Source organism: Pseudonaja textilis, chromosome 17, assembly GCF_049901715.1.
Source record: "Pseudonaja textilis isolate UNSWEBS1 chromosome 17, rPseTex1.2, whole genome shotgun sequence".
Taxonomy (NCBI): domain Eukaryota; kingdom Metazoa; phylum Chordata; class Lepidosauria; order Squamata; family Elapidae; genus Pseudonaja; species Pseudonaja textilis.
In genome coordinates this window covers 1,046,292-1,060,297 of record NC_142006.1, presented here as the reverse complement: position 1 = coordinate 1,060,297, position 14,006 = coordinate 1,046,292, and the positions used below count along the sequence as shown (strand labels likewise).

Below are 14,006 nucleotides of genomic sequence, written 5' to 3'. Positions count from 1 at the left end.
AAGGCTGACTCTGTAAACCGCTTAGAGAGGGCTGTAAAAGCACTGCAAAGCTGTATATAAGTCTAAGGGCTAATGCTATTAGGGTAAGAGAGGTGGGGGCCTCTCTTGGCTGGAGGGGCACCATCTCCCAGGAATGTCTGAGTGGCAGCAGAGGCTGGACCGGATGATGTCCTCCCATGCTACGGTTCTATGAAACTCCCAAATTGATGCAGCCGTGAGAGACACACAGGGCAATTTTTTTTAGGGACAGACGCCACTGTCAGAGCCACATGATAGAGTCGCATGCTTTTTTTTTTTCCTTTCAAACACTCAGCCAATTATGAAAAACACCCACACGGTATTTACGTGGGGGGGGGGGGTGCAGGCTGCGGACCTCCATCTGTGCCTCCAAATGTCCAATGCACAAGGCAGGCAGGCAGGCAGCTTCCCACTGCTTCGCTCCCCCCACCCCCACGGATCTCACTGCCTCAGTAACAATCCTGGGGCTCACAGGTTGTCTTTGGGCAAACTGAGGAGTGAAGCGGGATCACCGAGTACATTGGAAATTTCATTCCGCCCCCCCGCCCCGAGTTGTTACGTAAAGCTGCTACTTCCTGCTATCGACGCTGCGGGAGGGGTACGGGGTAAGCTTCCAAACGATGCAGATCTCTTCTTCATTTTGGAAGGAGCCACCCCAAAAAGGGGTAGTTGCACCGCTCAAGCCACCTCCCTAATAAAGGCCTTCCCTTCCTACAGCCATTGGCTTTGCAAGGGTCTTTGCGGCAGGGAAAGCCGCCTGGCCAATCCCACCTGTGGCCCTGCTGCCCGGGACGGGGGGAGTGTCCTGTCCCCCCCCGGAGCGGTGTTCCACAAAGGAACTGGCAGGCTTTCCAAGGGGGCCATCCACACTACACCACACCCAGACGCCCAATCCACTTCAGAGCACCGACTGTAGTCAAGAGAGGAGGCGAGGCAAATCGCACAACCGATTTAAGTCCCACCGATTCCTCGAGAGCCGGTTGGTTGGGTGTCGTGGGCGAAGGTCCCCCGTTCTTGTCCCCCCCGCCCTTAGGCACAAAGCTAGCTTGGTGGCCCTGGGCCAGTCACTGTCTCTCAGCCCTAGGAAGCAGGCAACAGTAAATTGCTTCCCCCCCAAAAACCCTTTCCAAGAAAATTTCAGGGATTGGTCCTGTTAGTTGCCAGGAGTCTCACACACACAAATGGGGGAGTTTGGAGGTTTGGGGGGGGGGGGAGCTTTCGCCATCAAAGAGTGCCAAGCTAGAGCCATGTCTCTGCTCAGGACGCAGAAAGCAGTCGGTCAGTGCTTACTTACGTTCCTGTCCCTCCGTCTCTGCGGGACTGTGGCCTCACCAGAGTCACAAATCCAAATAGCCGTGGCCTTCTGCTTATGAGCACGGCTCTGTGGCCCATGGGGGGTCATTTGGGGAGGCAAGAGGAAGGGGGAACGGGGGGGGGGGAGGATTCAGCCACATGCAACGCCCACCCTGATCTGCTGGCTGGACAGCCCCCCTCAGCTCCAGCTCAGCCCAGGAGGCCAAAGTCTTCCAAACAGGCCACCAAAACTCAACTTCTGCCCTCAGGGCTCAGAGGGGGGTCCTCTTTTTGGCAACCCCCCCCACCCTCATTTTTCATGCCCACCCAAAACCTCTCTCTCTCCCCCCCACCACCCATTTGCCTCTAGACACCCAACAGCTTATCTCACCCAACTCACTTTTTTCTCTTCCTTGGGGGGTGGGGGGGAGAGAGAGAAAGGCAAAATGCGATCTGCATGTTAAAAAAGAAAAGAAATCATTTTCTAAATCAACCGGTGGGTATTTATGAGGAGGGGAAGCCCATCCGTTGTAGCTGAAAAAGGCTTCTCCCCCACCCAGACTGAGCCCTCCTCCTCCTCCTCCTCGGAAATCCTCCCTCGAGAGCCCTTGAAGGCATTAAAGGAAGGAGAGGCACTTAAAAGCAAGGGAGGAAAAACGCAGACTGGAGAGGACGGGACCTTAGAGCAGAAACCTGGAAGAACCGAGGGGTGCCAGGTCACACACACACACACCCTAGATTTATCTGTCCTCTTCCTTAGGTTTTGGGGGGGTTTTTTGGGCCGTGGCCCCCAAGACCCCCCCCCCTTTTTTTTAGTGCCCCCTAAAGTCTTCGACACTGGAGCTTTGATTTGTCCTCCTTCCAAAGCCTCAGGAGGGACCGCTACATAAACTGGCACGCCGGAGCCTTATCTGCTGCTCGCCCCCCAGGCATGTAGACGCCCCCAGGTTCACCTCGGCCTTGATTCCCGCCGGGGGGGCGCTGAAACTGCCACTGGGGCGTCTCCTCCTCCCCCTTGTCCTTTGAGGGGGGGGCACACTCCCCTTCACCAGCCCCTGCGGAGCTTTTCCCCACGACCCCTTTTTCCCCGCTCCGTCGGGAGGGACCGGCCGACTGGGTGTCCGGCGACCGGAGGACGCGACCCCGCGCGCTCAAACTTTGCGGCCGCGGACCCCACTTCCCTCCCCGCCCGAAACGGCTCCCCCCACCCACCCACCCAGCCCGGCCGGCGTCTTCCCGCATCGCCGCTCCCGGCGCGGACCTCGCCCGCCCGCCCGCCCCGCGCGGGGCTCTGCGCCGGTTCCGGCCGGCGGCCCTTGACGGATGGCTGCGGAGGGCCGGCCGCGACTCCCCCTTTCCCCCCCAGCGGCGCGTGACTCACGCCGGTGCTGCGGTCCAAGGTGCCCCCGAGGCGGCGCTGAGCTTGGTGGTGTTGAGCCCGACGAGCGAGGGCAGCGTCTGCGACATCCAGTTGGTGATCATGGCCATCGTGCTCAGCACCACGCCGATCTTCAGCAGCGGCACCGACATGGTCCCGGCAGGGCGCGCCCGCCCCTTCCTCGCCGCCGCCGCCGCCGCTGGGGCGCTCCGCCCGCCGCCGCCGCCGCCGCCGCCGCCTTCATTCCCAGCCGGGCTGCCTGCGCCCCGCGGGGCCGGACGCTGCGCCCTGCCGGTCGCCCGGAGCGCCGCTCCGCCGTTGCTGGCCCATGGCCGTCCGCTCGCCTCTCCGGGGCCGCCGCCTGAGCGCCTCCTCGCCGCCGCCGCCGCCGCCGCCGCCCCCAGGAGCTCCCGAGGCCGGGAACGCTGCGCCGAGCGGAATGGGCGATCTGACAGCCGGCGGCCCCGCCCGCCCGCTCCGCCCCGATATCCCCGCCGACCCGCCGGCAGCGCGCGCGGGACTGAGAGGCGGAGCCCAGCCGGGGCGGCCAGCCAGCTGCGCGGCTGCTGATGTCAGGCCAGCCGGAGCCCCCGCCGCCTCGCGCGCTGCCTTGCTGCCCTCTGGCGGGCGAGGCGGGCAGGGGCCCGAGCCGGCCCGACAGCCTCCGGCCCGGCCGCAGCCGGGGACCCCCGTCGGCTGCCTCAGGCCCGCCCCTCTCCCGGCGCCGCTCTGCCATCCGCCGCCCGGCTTCTCCTGCGCCCGACCGCCGCACCAACGCCGGGCTCGGCCTTGAGGGGCGCCGCCAGGGGCGGCCTCTGCCCTCCGCGCCTGTCTGCCGGTGGCCCCTCGGGCAGCCTCTCTTCCCCCTCCGCCTCCTTAGCGAGCGGGCCTCCGGAGAGGCCGGGGGGCCTGAGGGAGGAGGTCTCCTGCCGGGGAAAAGGTCCAGCGCCGGGCCGGGTTGCCCCGCGAAGCCTCCAGCTGCTGGCCACCGGTTGGAGGCCTGCAGGGTAGGCGCACGGCTGTTCGCCTGAGGAGAGAATCCGGCCCTTGTTATTCATGACTGGCCTTCCTCCTCCCAAAATTATCTCCACCTTTTCTTCTGCCTCAGGATTCAGTCCGAGGACCCTTGACAAGGTTCCCATCACTGGGGCCCTGATGGGAAGGTGAGGCTGGGAGAAAACTCCCCCGACTCACTGCCTGTTTGTCTACGGAGATGCTCAGTCATTTCAGGTCAGGGTTGCCCCGAAGGTGCTTTTTTTGGGTAACCAGAAAGTCCGGTTGCCTCTTGAAAAAGCACCTTCGGATCCCCTCCCTGTTATTCCAAGAATCAAAGAAACAATCCACAATCCACCCACAATGCTGGGGAAGGATTCATATCAACATCAGTGACCACAAAACCCGAACATCTTTTTTTAACTTCATTTTATTAAAATGTTACAGTTTTCAAAACAGATCATATTTGCAATTTTTACACTGGCTTTTCCATATTCATTTACTTATATGTATACACATATGTACATCAATTACATTTACATTTTGGATCATCTTTTGTCCCTGTTACCTAACCAAACATACCGTTTCTCCCAGACTGCATAGTATTCTTTTTCTTCCTTCTCCTGCAATTCCATTGTAAGTTTATTCAGTTCCACACAATCCATACTTTTTTTTTATTAACATATTATCTGTGGGACTACTTTCTGATTTTCAGTTTTGAGCATAGGTTATTCTAGCTGATGTCAATATGTATATATTCAATTTCTTTCTTGTGATCACCTCTGATTATCCCTAATAGGAACATTCCTGGCTTAAGTTCTATAACCTGAACATCTAAAGGATCCCCGAGTTACTGCGAACACAGCAGTTGTCAAGGACCAGAGATTCCGTTCGAATTTCTCGAAAGAACTAGGTGTTGTAGAAATATTCCCTCCCATCCTTAAGAAGTTAGCTCAGATGATCTTCATGGCAGATGTCCACCCTTGTGCTTCAAGTTAAAGTGACTGAGGGTGACCGAATTCATACACGCTTGCTTTTAACTTTGATGGTGCTTGATGATGCTTTCCATGGCTTGATAATTCCGGGTTTGGCTCAAGGTGCTTTGCAGACCGACCGACCTCTTCCAATCCTTAACCAAGATGAGCAGGCTTGAGGAAGGCCGCTTAAGGATCATCCTTGCGGAGCAGCTTCTGTCAGGCAAGGCTGACTTGGCGCTTCAGGAGAGATCGGTGAGCTTTGGTGCCATCTCCCAGCCCAACAGAGCTACTGCAGGATCACAGCTGGGAGGAGAGCAAAGTCGCCCTCGCCTTGGCGGTCAAGGGGATGAAAGACAAGCTCCCCAGCTTGAGCCTGGGCAGGTGGGAGGTTGAGCTGGACCTCAGGAAGTCTTTGGCCAGGGAAACGGGCTGCCACAGGAAGCAATGAGTCCTTTTCTCTTCGAACAGAGGTGGCGTCGTGGATTGTGCACTGAGCAGCAGTGGGTGTGAGAACACGACCTCCATTTCTGCAGTGGATGGAGAATGAAATCCTGGCACTCTTTGGGGCACGGAATCCTTTTTGCCTGTCCTGGGAGCCACCAGAGAAGCGGTTCGCAGCTTCTCTAGCTATGAGCCCTTTGTGGGCGTCCTTCCAACCCGCCACGTTGGCTCCTTTTGTGGGGGAGTCACCCCCACACTGATGGATCTCAGGAAAAGAACAGGGAGGCTGTGGCAGAAGCAGCCAGAGCGTCTCTGCGTGGGGAGGTCTCCACTATCTTAGGCTCTTCAATCTCTCATTCACTGAATCTGCTCAGGAAGAAGGCAGCTGTGTTCACTCAAGGGGAAAGCTCTTGGACGGGTGATCGTTTTTTGAAGCATCGTGCCAACCCGGACTCCTGGGTTAGATCATAATTCAGCACTTGGATCCAGAAAAGGGACCAGTTCAATAACCAGGTTAAAGGTATGATGCAAACTCAGCTTCTTCAGCTCTGACAGGATAGTGGGAAATTTGGATGAGAAGCAAAATGTCTCCAAAAGGAAAAAGTCCAGTTGCCTCTTGAAAAAGCACCTTTGGGACAACCAGGACCTGGAGGACCGAGAATCTCTACAGACTTTTAGCTATACAATTTGGGATGGACCCCCTTGGAATGGGGTGGGAGGAGGAAGGGATTCCCAGAGGGGAAAAAATTGCAAACCAGAGGAACACAGATAAACCTCCAGGTGGCCTCAACTACCCCCTAAAAGGATGCAAATGACCAGCTGCCTGCAAGGAGTGTAAATCCTTCCCTTCCCCACCATCAAGTCAGCACTGAGGAAGCTTCTTGGATGAGGAGCGAAACGTCTTCAAAGGAAAAACAAGGAAGTCTAACTGCCTCCTGAAAAAGCACCTTTGGGATTATTGGTATGTGCGCATAGCACACCATATCCAAGAGTCTCCTGGCTTCTGGAACAAAAAGTGTTCCAATCCCGTCTGAGTTCCCACAACAGAAACACAAACTACCCACTCTACTTGTCTATCTCATTTTGTGACATTGCATATCTGGCCAAGAGGTGGGTTCTCTCTCATTCGTTTGGGGATTGAAATTGTGGGGACCTGAGAGGTAGGAAGCCCCACAATATCCCCAGGTGTTGGAATAATCATTTCTATTCAAAACCTGCAGTTGGATTCACAGGACACTTAGAGTGACTGCCAAGAAAACTGGGGATTTTCAAAGTCAAATAAGACACAAGTGGCTATACCATTCCAACCACAAAACGCGAGTTAAAATCTCCCCCCAAAATTGTGACATCCACCTCATCACTTAGATCAGCTATTAGAATCTACTCTGTTGATCGAATTAGGAAACAATCAAATTATTTTCCTTTGCAGCTCAGCTGCTGATCTATACCTGGATTTTCCTTCAGGAGCTCCAGGTGTGCGATCCGCTGCCCTGGCTGCCTTCTGTTTTGATTCCTGCAACCATCTTATGAGGCGCAGAGAAACTATGGCAAGCCTGAAGCCCCAGGGAGGGAGGACTTGAACCCTCATCCTAATCCCTTCCCTACTGACCCACTCTTCTCGTCACACACCTGCTGCCCCACGCTGGAGCAGGGCTGGAAGGAAGCTTGTGAGGGGCTCCTCCGGCAGCCGGTGAACAGAAGTATAGTGGCCCCTCCAGCAGTTGAATCAGAGGAGGAGGTGTGGGAGTTAGGGTCAGCATCAGGGCAGCCTGGGATCTCCGAGGGGGCAGAAGGAATGGAGCTGGGAGAGAGAGAGAGGGAGGGAGGGAGGGAGGGAGGGACGGAGGAAGGGAGAGAGAGAGAGAGCGACGGAGGCAGAGCCTGGGCCATCCGTCAGCCCTTGGATGGAGAGTCAACAGCCCCCAGGTCCAGAGGTGGCTGATGAGGAAGAGGAGGAACACCTGGGTCCAGTGCCTCATGCATGGATGTGCAGAAAGCAGAGGAGAGGAGAGGAGTGGAATTCTATAGGCCGGTCCTTGGGACGGAAGAACTGCTGCTAGTGACGCCCCATCCTAACTCTGGGATAAAAGGCAGGGGGCAGAGATAAACGGGTGTGGCAGACAACTAGTCATCTTCCAGCCAGGCGGACTGTGTTGAGAAAGAAACTTTGCCGGAGCTGCCGATTAAAGGAATATTTGAGTTCAACTCAGAGCGCTTGTCGTGTTCGGGGAGCTGGGTCAGAACCACAGGCCAGCTATGGAAAGCAGAGGAACCCAGAGTGCCCGACAGGCCTTGGTCAAAGAGCACCGTCCCTCGGACAGTTGGAGCCTGGCTCCCCACTTCAAGACCCCAGGACTAACCCAGCACGAAAGAGGGGAGGCTGGAGGCTGAGCGGATGTGGGACAGGGGCTCCGTTAGCTTCTGCTCAGAATGGGAGGCAGCTTGGCAGGCTCTTCCTCCAGCCCTCCTGCGGCCTCTTGGAAAACCTCACCCCCCCCACCCACCCAATACGCCTCAGAGCTGCTTTTGCACTTTGTACATGCCTGAATCGGGGATGGTTTCAGCCGGAGGCAGTTGCATCCGTGTGGGCTTGCACGCTGATGGCCGCACAAGAAAGCAGAGCGGGTGGAAAAAGTCCCTCCCTCGCTCCCTCTTTTTCAGGAAATGACAATTTATTTTAAATGAGAACAGGTGGCTCTCTGTTAGGCGTTTGAAATGCCATTAGAATATGCCTGCTTTAGTCTAATTTGCAAACACGGAGCCAGCAGACAGCCTGTCCCTGTTTCTCACCAGCAAAGGCATCCGGCTCCTTGTTCTGTTTTTCCAGTCAGGGAATTGATCTGGGAGATTAATGGGACCTGCAGCTTTGAACTCCTTTGGGGAAGAGAAGGGAGGCACCTTTGCCTTCAAGGGCAGGTTTAGGGCACCTCTGACTCTTCCACACATGCACACACACACACACACACACACACACACAACATTATCCTCCTCTCCATTGTTTGGTCAGGCGGCACAACTTTGTCTTTTTTCCTTTCCTTTTTTTTGTCTGAGCACAAGCTGTCCTCAAAATAGCCATAGCAATAGCACTTAGATTTACAGTGAGTACCACTTCACAGTGCTTTGCAGCCCTCTCTAAGCGGTTTACAGAGTCAACATAATGCACCTTCAACAACCTGGATTCTCGTTTTACTGACCTCGGAAGAATGGAAGGCTGTACCAACCCTTGAGCCGGTCAGGATCAATCTGCTGGCAGTGGGCAGAATTAGCCTGCAATGCTGCGTTTCTGACTAGTGTGCTACTAGGGCTCTTCAAAGTAGCTATTCCCACATGGATATTTTAACTAAAAGTGTACTGACCAAGACTTCCTGAGACCCTAAGTAAGTACACACTTAGTCCAAACAACTCTTGTTTTATTTCAATGCTGGGAATTATTTTCATTCCCAGCCTGTAATGAGTCCCAAACAGTCCCTCGAGATAAGCACCCACCTTTCTCTCCTTTGAATTGCTGCCAACAACTAAGGTGCCAAATGAACTGTAAAAAAACCATCCAAAGTACAAAGTCCACACAGAGCTTCAAGGATTAATCTGGACAGAGCAAACGACTTTGCTTCCTGCAAAGGTTCCTCTACCTTTGCCTGTCCTTTATACCTTAGGGGAGGGACTATCACCTCCAAGCCTTACTCCCAAGTCTCCCCTTTTGTTTCAGCTGCTCTCGCCTTCTAGCAACTCTGCGCACATGCGCACTCTAGGGGAGCCTCGCTGCTGCCAGACTCTGGAGGCTCTGGAGTCAACAGATGACTCCCAGATGGTCCTGGCCCCATCTCTGCATCGGATGCAGGACCCTCGTCCGAGTCCTCCCCTGACTCCCAGACTGGTCCCTGTTCTTCCCCACTGTCCGATTCTGCTGCCATCTGCCCCGGCTGCCGGCGAACCACAACAAAAAGGGGCATTATTCTTCTCTGAGAATTAAGCTGGTGTCACTTGTTCTTTCTTTGGGGGCGGGGAGTATCTGCTCCCCCCATCACCCAGCAGTTTGGCCACTAGTACCTGTAGCATTGCCAAGAGGGGGGGATTCCAGTGGTCAAAAAAACACAAGGTGGAGTCAGTGGGCACCTGTGACAAGGTTATAGATCAGCATTTCTCAACCCCAGGAACTCAAAGACAAGCAGGTTTCAACTCCAGTTGGGGAATTCTGGGAGTTGAAATCCACCCACTCAAAGGTTGCTGAAGCTGAGAAGCTCCATTCTGGGTCAATCCTGACCCAGCTGAGCATCTCCCCTCAGTGCCCTGTTTCTTTCCATGCTTCCTCGGGTGGAAAGATTGAGATTTCCTCTCCTTCATATTACCTACGGGGTTTTGTCCTGTAACTCGGAGTCATTTTTTCTTCTCTGTAGAAATGGCGGCCTGGGTGCCTCCTGATTTTCGAAGGGCAGAGGAGCCTGGGGTCAGGTTGGCCTCCCTCCACTGGAGGGACAGAAGCGAGGAAGGCAAAACGTTTGCCCTTCTTCCAGTTTAGGGGGTTTTTTCCCCTGAAAAATATATGGAAAAATCTCAGAGGAGGTAAGGTTCTGAAAGAGCCAGAAGTGGAGGTAAAATGGAGGCAAAGAGCCAGAAGTGGAGCTAAAATGGAGGAAAAGAGCCAGAAGTGGAGGTAAAATGGAGGAAAAGAGCCAGAAGTGGAGGTAAAATGGAGGTAAAGAGTCAGAAGTGGAGGTAAAATGGAGGCAAAGAGCCAGAAGTGGAGGTAAAATGGAGGTAAAGAGCCAGAAGTGGAGGTAAAATGGAGGCAAAGAGCCAGAAGTGGAGGTAAAATGGAGGAAAAGAGCCAGAAGTGGAGGTAAAATGGAGGAAAAGAGCCAGAAGTGGAGGTAAAGTGCACTTTTCGGTCTTTTATCCTCTCAGCTGATCAGACTTGCTTTCCTCCTCTCAGATGGTCAGTTCGCTCAACCAGTCCGTACCTCAGTGGCGCAGTGGTTAAAGTGCAGCACTGCAAGCTACTCCCACTGCAATTTGGCAGATCGAATCCCACCAGCCTCAGGGCTGACTCAGCCTTCCATCCTTCCAAGGTGGGCAAAATGAGGGCCCAGATTGTTGGGGGAAAGAGGCTGACTCCCATATGCTTTGAGAAGCACTATAAAGCGGTATATAAGTCTAAGTGCTATTGCTATACCACCACTGATCCAAAGTTCCTTCCAACACTGTTGAATAACAAATAACAGAGTTGGAAGGGACCTTGTTGTTCTGTTATTGGTATTCTTGCTTTCCTAGTTCTGGGAATCTTCCTTGCTGGTTCTTTGCCTTCTCAGAGAATCCCTCCTTGTGTCTCAGCTACATTCCAATAAGGACCCCGTGTAGCCCCCATGTGGGCAAGGCTCTGTCAGGAAACAGGTATTGCAACTTGCTGGATCCAGGAACAGCCAGATGCCGGAAGGGCTCCACTCCATGGGTCCCATGTTTGAATCTCTTTGGTATGGCAAGGCACCCCGAGGAAACTTTCCATCCTTGACTCAACACGGGAGGGGAGGCTTTCAATGCCCCCTTTGGCCACCCGGGCGCTTCTCTCCCCTTTTTCGTTGGGCCAGATGCCAGCTAGCCTCACATTCCTTTGCACAAGGATGCTAAGCCCCATGGCGGACAGAGAACTCTTTCAAACAATGACCCATTCTTTTCTTTTTTTTCATGCTGAAAACTGATGCTGGTGAAATGCTACACGGTTATCCCCTTTGCCAAATGATGCAGATCGGTCTGGTTCTGGACTGGGAGTAGCCACAGTCCCCTTTTCTCCCCACTCAGCACCTCCCTGGTCTCCAAGGCAGCTAGAAAGTCCAGAGAGAACTGTGTGTGTGTGTGAGGTGAGAACTGGGAGCCCCAGCAAGAGGCCAGGGAAACTGCCCCCCTTCTCGAGAGATGCAAGCCCCGTGCAAGGCAATTGTGATGACCCAAAGGGGCGTGGCACAAAAGCATCAAAGTCACCAAAGTAGGTAAAGTCCCTTTAATTCCTCCAGCTTGGCCCCCAATGTCCAGTTATCATTGGCTGGAGAAAAAAACTCTCCCAAGAACAGTTTTTAAAAGGAAGAAATTCCATCCAACCCAAAGTACATATAAATTATCAATAAAAACCAACACAAACCAACACAAGCGATTAACGAGACAGGGCAGGATAAGGAATTGCAGAACTCAAAAGATAATGAAACACACACAGTTGGGAGGATGCCAGAACCAAGATAGGACTTGACAAACAAAGATAATTCACCCTTTGCTTCCAGCAAGGAGCTGTGTGCAAACACAATCTTTATCCTGTTTCCCCAGCTGCAGCTGATGAAGGGAATCAGGGCCTTTTTCTCCCCCGTAACTCACATTGCTCCCTTATCCGTTCCTCCCTGCCTGCCCTAGGATGAAGAAGGGATGGCCCTGGGTCTTCCTCTGAAGGCGCAGCCAGACTGTGCCCTTCCCCCGTTTCCTCCACAGCCACCAGAGCCACACTCCCACTCCCTGTCAGCTGATCCCCCTCCCCCTCGGAATCAGACTCCAACAGGGGCATGATAGCAATTGGTGTGCACCAGCCACTGCCGGGGGGGGGGGGCGGTTCCTGACCCTGCTTAGCTTTTGTAGCTTCCACTTCAAGAAGAAAATGAGGGGGGTCCCACTTCCCTTTTCTCTCAGCCCCAAAGACCTGAGCTGCCTTTCCTTGGTGGTGGTGTGACTTTCCAGGTGCTCTTGGAATCACACCTCTGAGCAGCTGCCGCCAGAAGAGGCAGGGCGTGGCTCTGGGAGCTGCAGGTGGTGTGTTAGGAGGAGTGCAGGGCTGGAGTTCTTGCACACCCAGGTGTGACCAAGATGCTGGGTGCTTGCCAGTTTATAAACCAGGGTTGCCGGTTGATGAAATGGCTCAGAGGGACGTCAGGACTTAAGTCCTGATGGCGCAGTAGTTAGAATGCTCTTGTCCACGCGGAACCCAAGGTTGGAGACTCAAGCAGGCCAGGATTGTGTCTGTCATGCGTCAGCCGGATCTCCAGCTTGGCTGCTTGCTATCGGGTGCCGTAGTTTTTTTTTGGGGGCGCTGGATATTTGGGAAGGGGAGTGAGCTGCTGTGATCCCATGAGAACTGGGAGGTTTGCACTCACGGAACATGGCGCTGCCAAAGGGAGGTGTTTACATTCTTATCGAGCCAACTCTTTGCCATCACTTCAAACTTAGTCAAAGCACCTCGTCCCGAACTCAGTGGAGTTGGGGGTTTTCTTTCCTGGGGTTGGAACCGAGGCAGGCCCGACATTAGGCGAGATCTGATTCAAACTAGCCCAAAATCGAAGAAATCGGGACCTGAGTATGTGGGCCCTTTCCCCATGAGCCACGGTGGCGCAGTGGTTAGAGTGCAGTACTGCAGGCTGCTTCTGCTGGCTGCCGGCTGCCTGCAATTTGGCAGTTCGAATCTCACCCGGCTCAAAGTTGACTCAGCCTTCCGTCCTTCCGAGGTGGGTAAAATGAGGAACCGGATGGTTGGGGGCAAGAGTCTGACTCTGTAAATGACTTAGAGAGGGATGGAAAAAGCACTGTGGAGCAGTATATAAGGCTATTGCTAAGTGCTTTTGTGGCCAGAGCTTTCATTAAGTAAGACTGTAGCTTGGATCAAAGATGGGGTGCTTATCTGAGCAAAGGGCTGAGCATTTCTGTGCATTAAACTACACCCTCCTTGTAATTTTTGTCACAACAGGCTTTGTCCCGGATTCCTTTGAGTGTGAAGAACTGTTCGCATTGCCTAATTCAGAGTCATTTGACCAGGGCAGTGTGTGTGTGTGTGTGTGTGTGTGTGTGTGTGTGTGTGTGTATCTTTGAGCCTTTTATGTGGGAAGTGTGTGTGTGGGGGGGATTCTAAGGAAGGAACTATTGGGGCCAGAGAGCTTGTTTGCAACTTTGAAGGGAGTCCCAAATGCTGAGACCCTGGAGGGTCTCCACTCACATTCCAGGACATCTCAATTATTTGGGGGCATTTAAGGGACAGTCAGAACGCGAACATCCAGCACTTTTATTTGCAGATTATTGCTCGGTCTTCATAAGAATATTGCCAGTTGAGTTGGTTTATTCAGAAATTAAAGTAAAAAGAGTTTTAAAGTCATCATTGCCAGTTTGGTGTAGCATCTAAGGCACCGGCCTAAAAAGCAGGAGCCATGAATTCTAGTCCCGCCTTAGGCATAAAAGCCAGCTGGGTGACTTTGGGTCAGTCATCCCTTCTGCCCAACCTAACACTCATGGGAGTTGTTATGGGGAAAATAGGAAGGTGTGTTGGATATGTTCCCTCCATTGAGTTATTTGTAAATAATAATAATAATAAAAAAGTGGGATACAAAGACATAAATTTGATGTGTGCACCGTCTTGTGTATGCAAAAAGTAAAGGTAGGATAAATTAATTAAACACTTTTAATTATTTTTAAAAACCATGCTAGTAAAAAAAGGGCCTCGCACCTTGGTGCCTTTGAACTTGGAAGCTCTGTACTTTGGTGGGAGGCCAACAGGAAATATTTTGTAGATGAGATTGGAAAGTTGAACCAAATCTAGGAGAATCTGGGGCTGGTTGCTCCCTTAAGGCCTGCCTGATTCTGCCCACCCCTATTCCCAGTAAACTTCCCAGAAGGAAATCCTGCTTCCTTTTTGCTTTTAAACATCTATTCTTAATCTGTTTTGTTGTGGGGCCCAATTTTTGTGGAATCATAAGAAAATAATTCATTTTTAAAAATGAAACGATTTCTTTGCCTTCTCTTCCTAGTGTTCTATTAAATGGGTTACTCCGGCTTTAAAATCTCTTCGTTTCTAGCAATGATATTCCAGCCAAAAGCCTCCCACAATTGATTAGTTTTCCATTTTGAGCACTTTGTGTTCCTGGTAAGACCTTTTTAAACAAATGCATGAT

The 14,006-nt window shown here is 53.1% G+C and overlaps 1 protein-coding gene across 2 annotated transcripts in view; it reads right to left on the bottom strand.

The window, feature by feature from the left end:
• Positions 1 to 14,006, bottom strand: part of OLFM1 (olfactomedin 1) — a 55,309-nt gene that overhangs the window by 28,825 nt on the left and 12,478 nt on the right. Inside the window, exon 1 of one of the 2 annotated variants that reach the window (XM_026719174.2) lies at positions 2,693 to 3,139. The exons of the other annotated variant lie outside the window; for it this stretch is intronic. The gene's annotated coding sequence lies outside the window, so the exon portion shown is untranslated. Of the gene's footprint in view, positions 1 to 2,692; positions 3,140 to 14,006 lie in introns of those variants that run through there. 2 annotated transcript variants of the gene reach the window in all.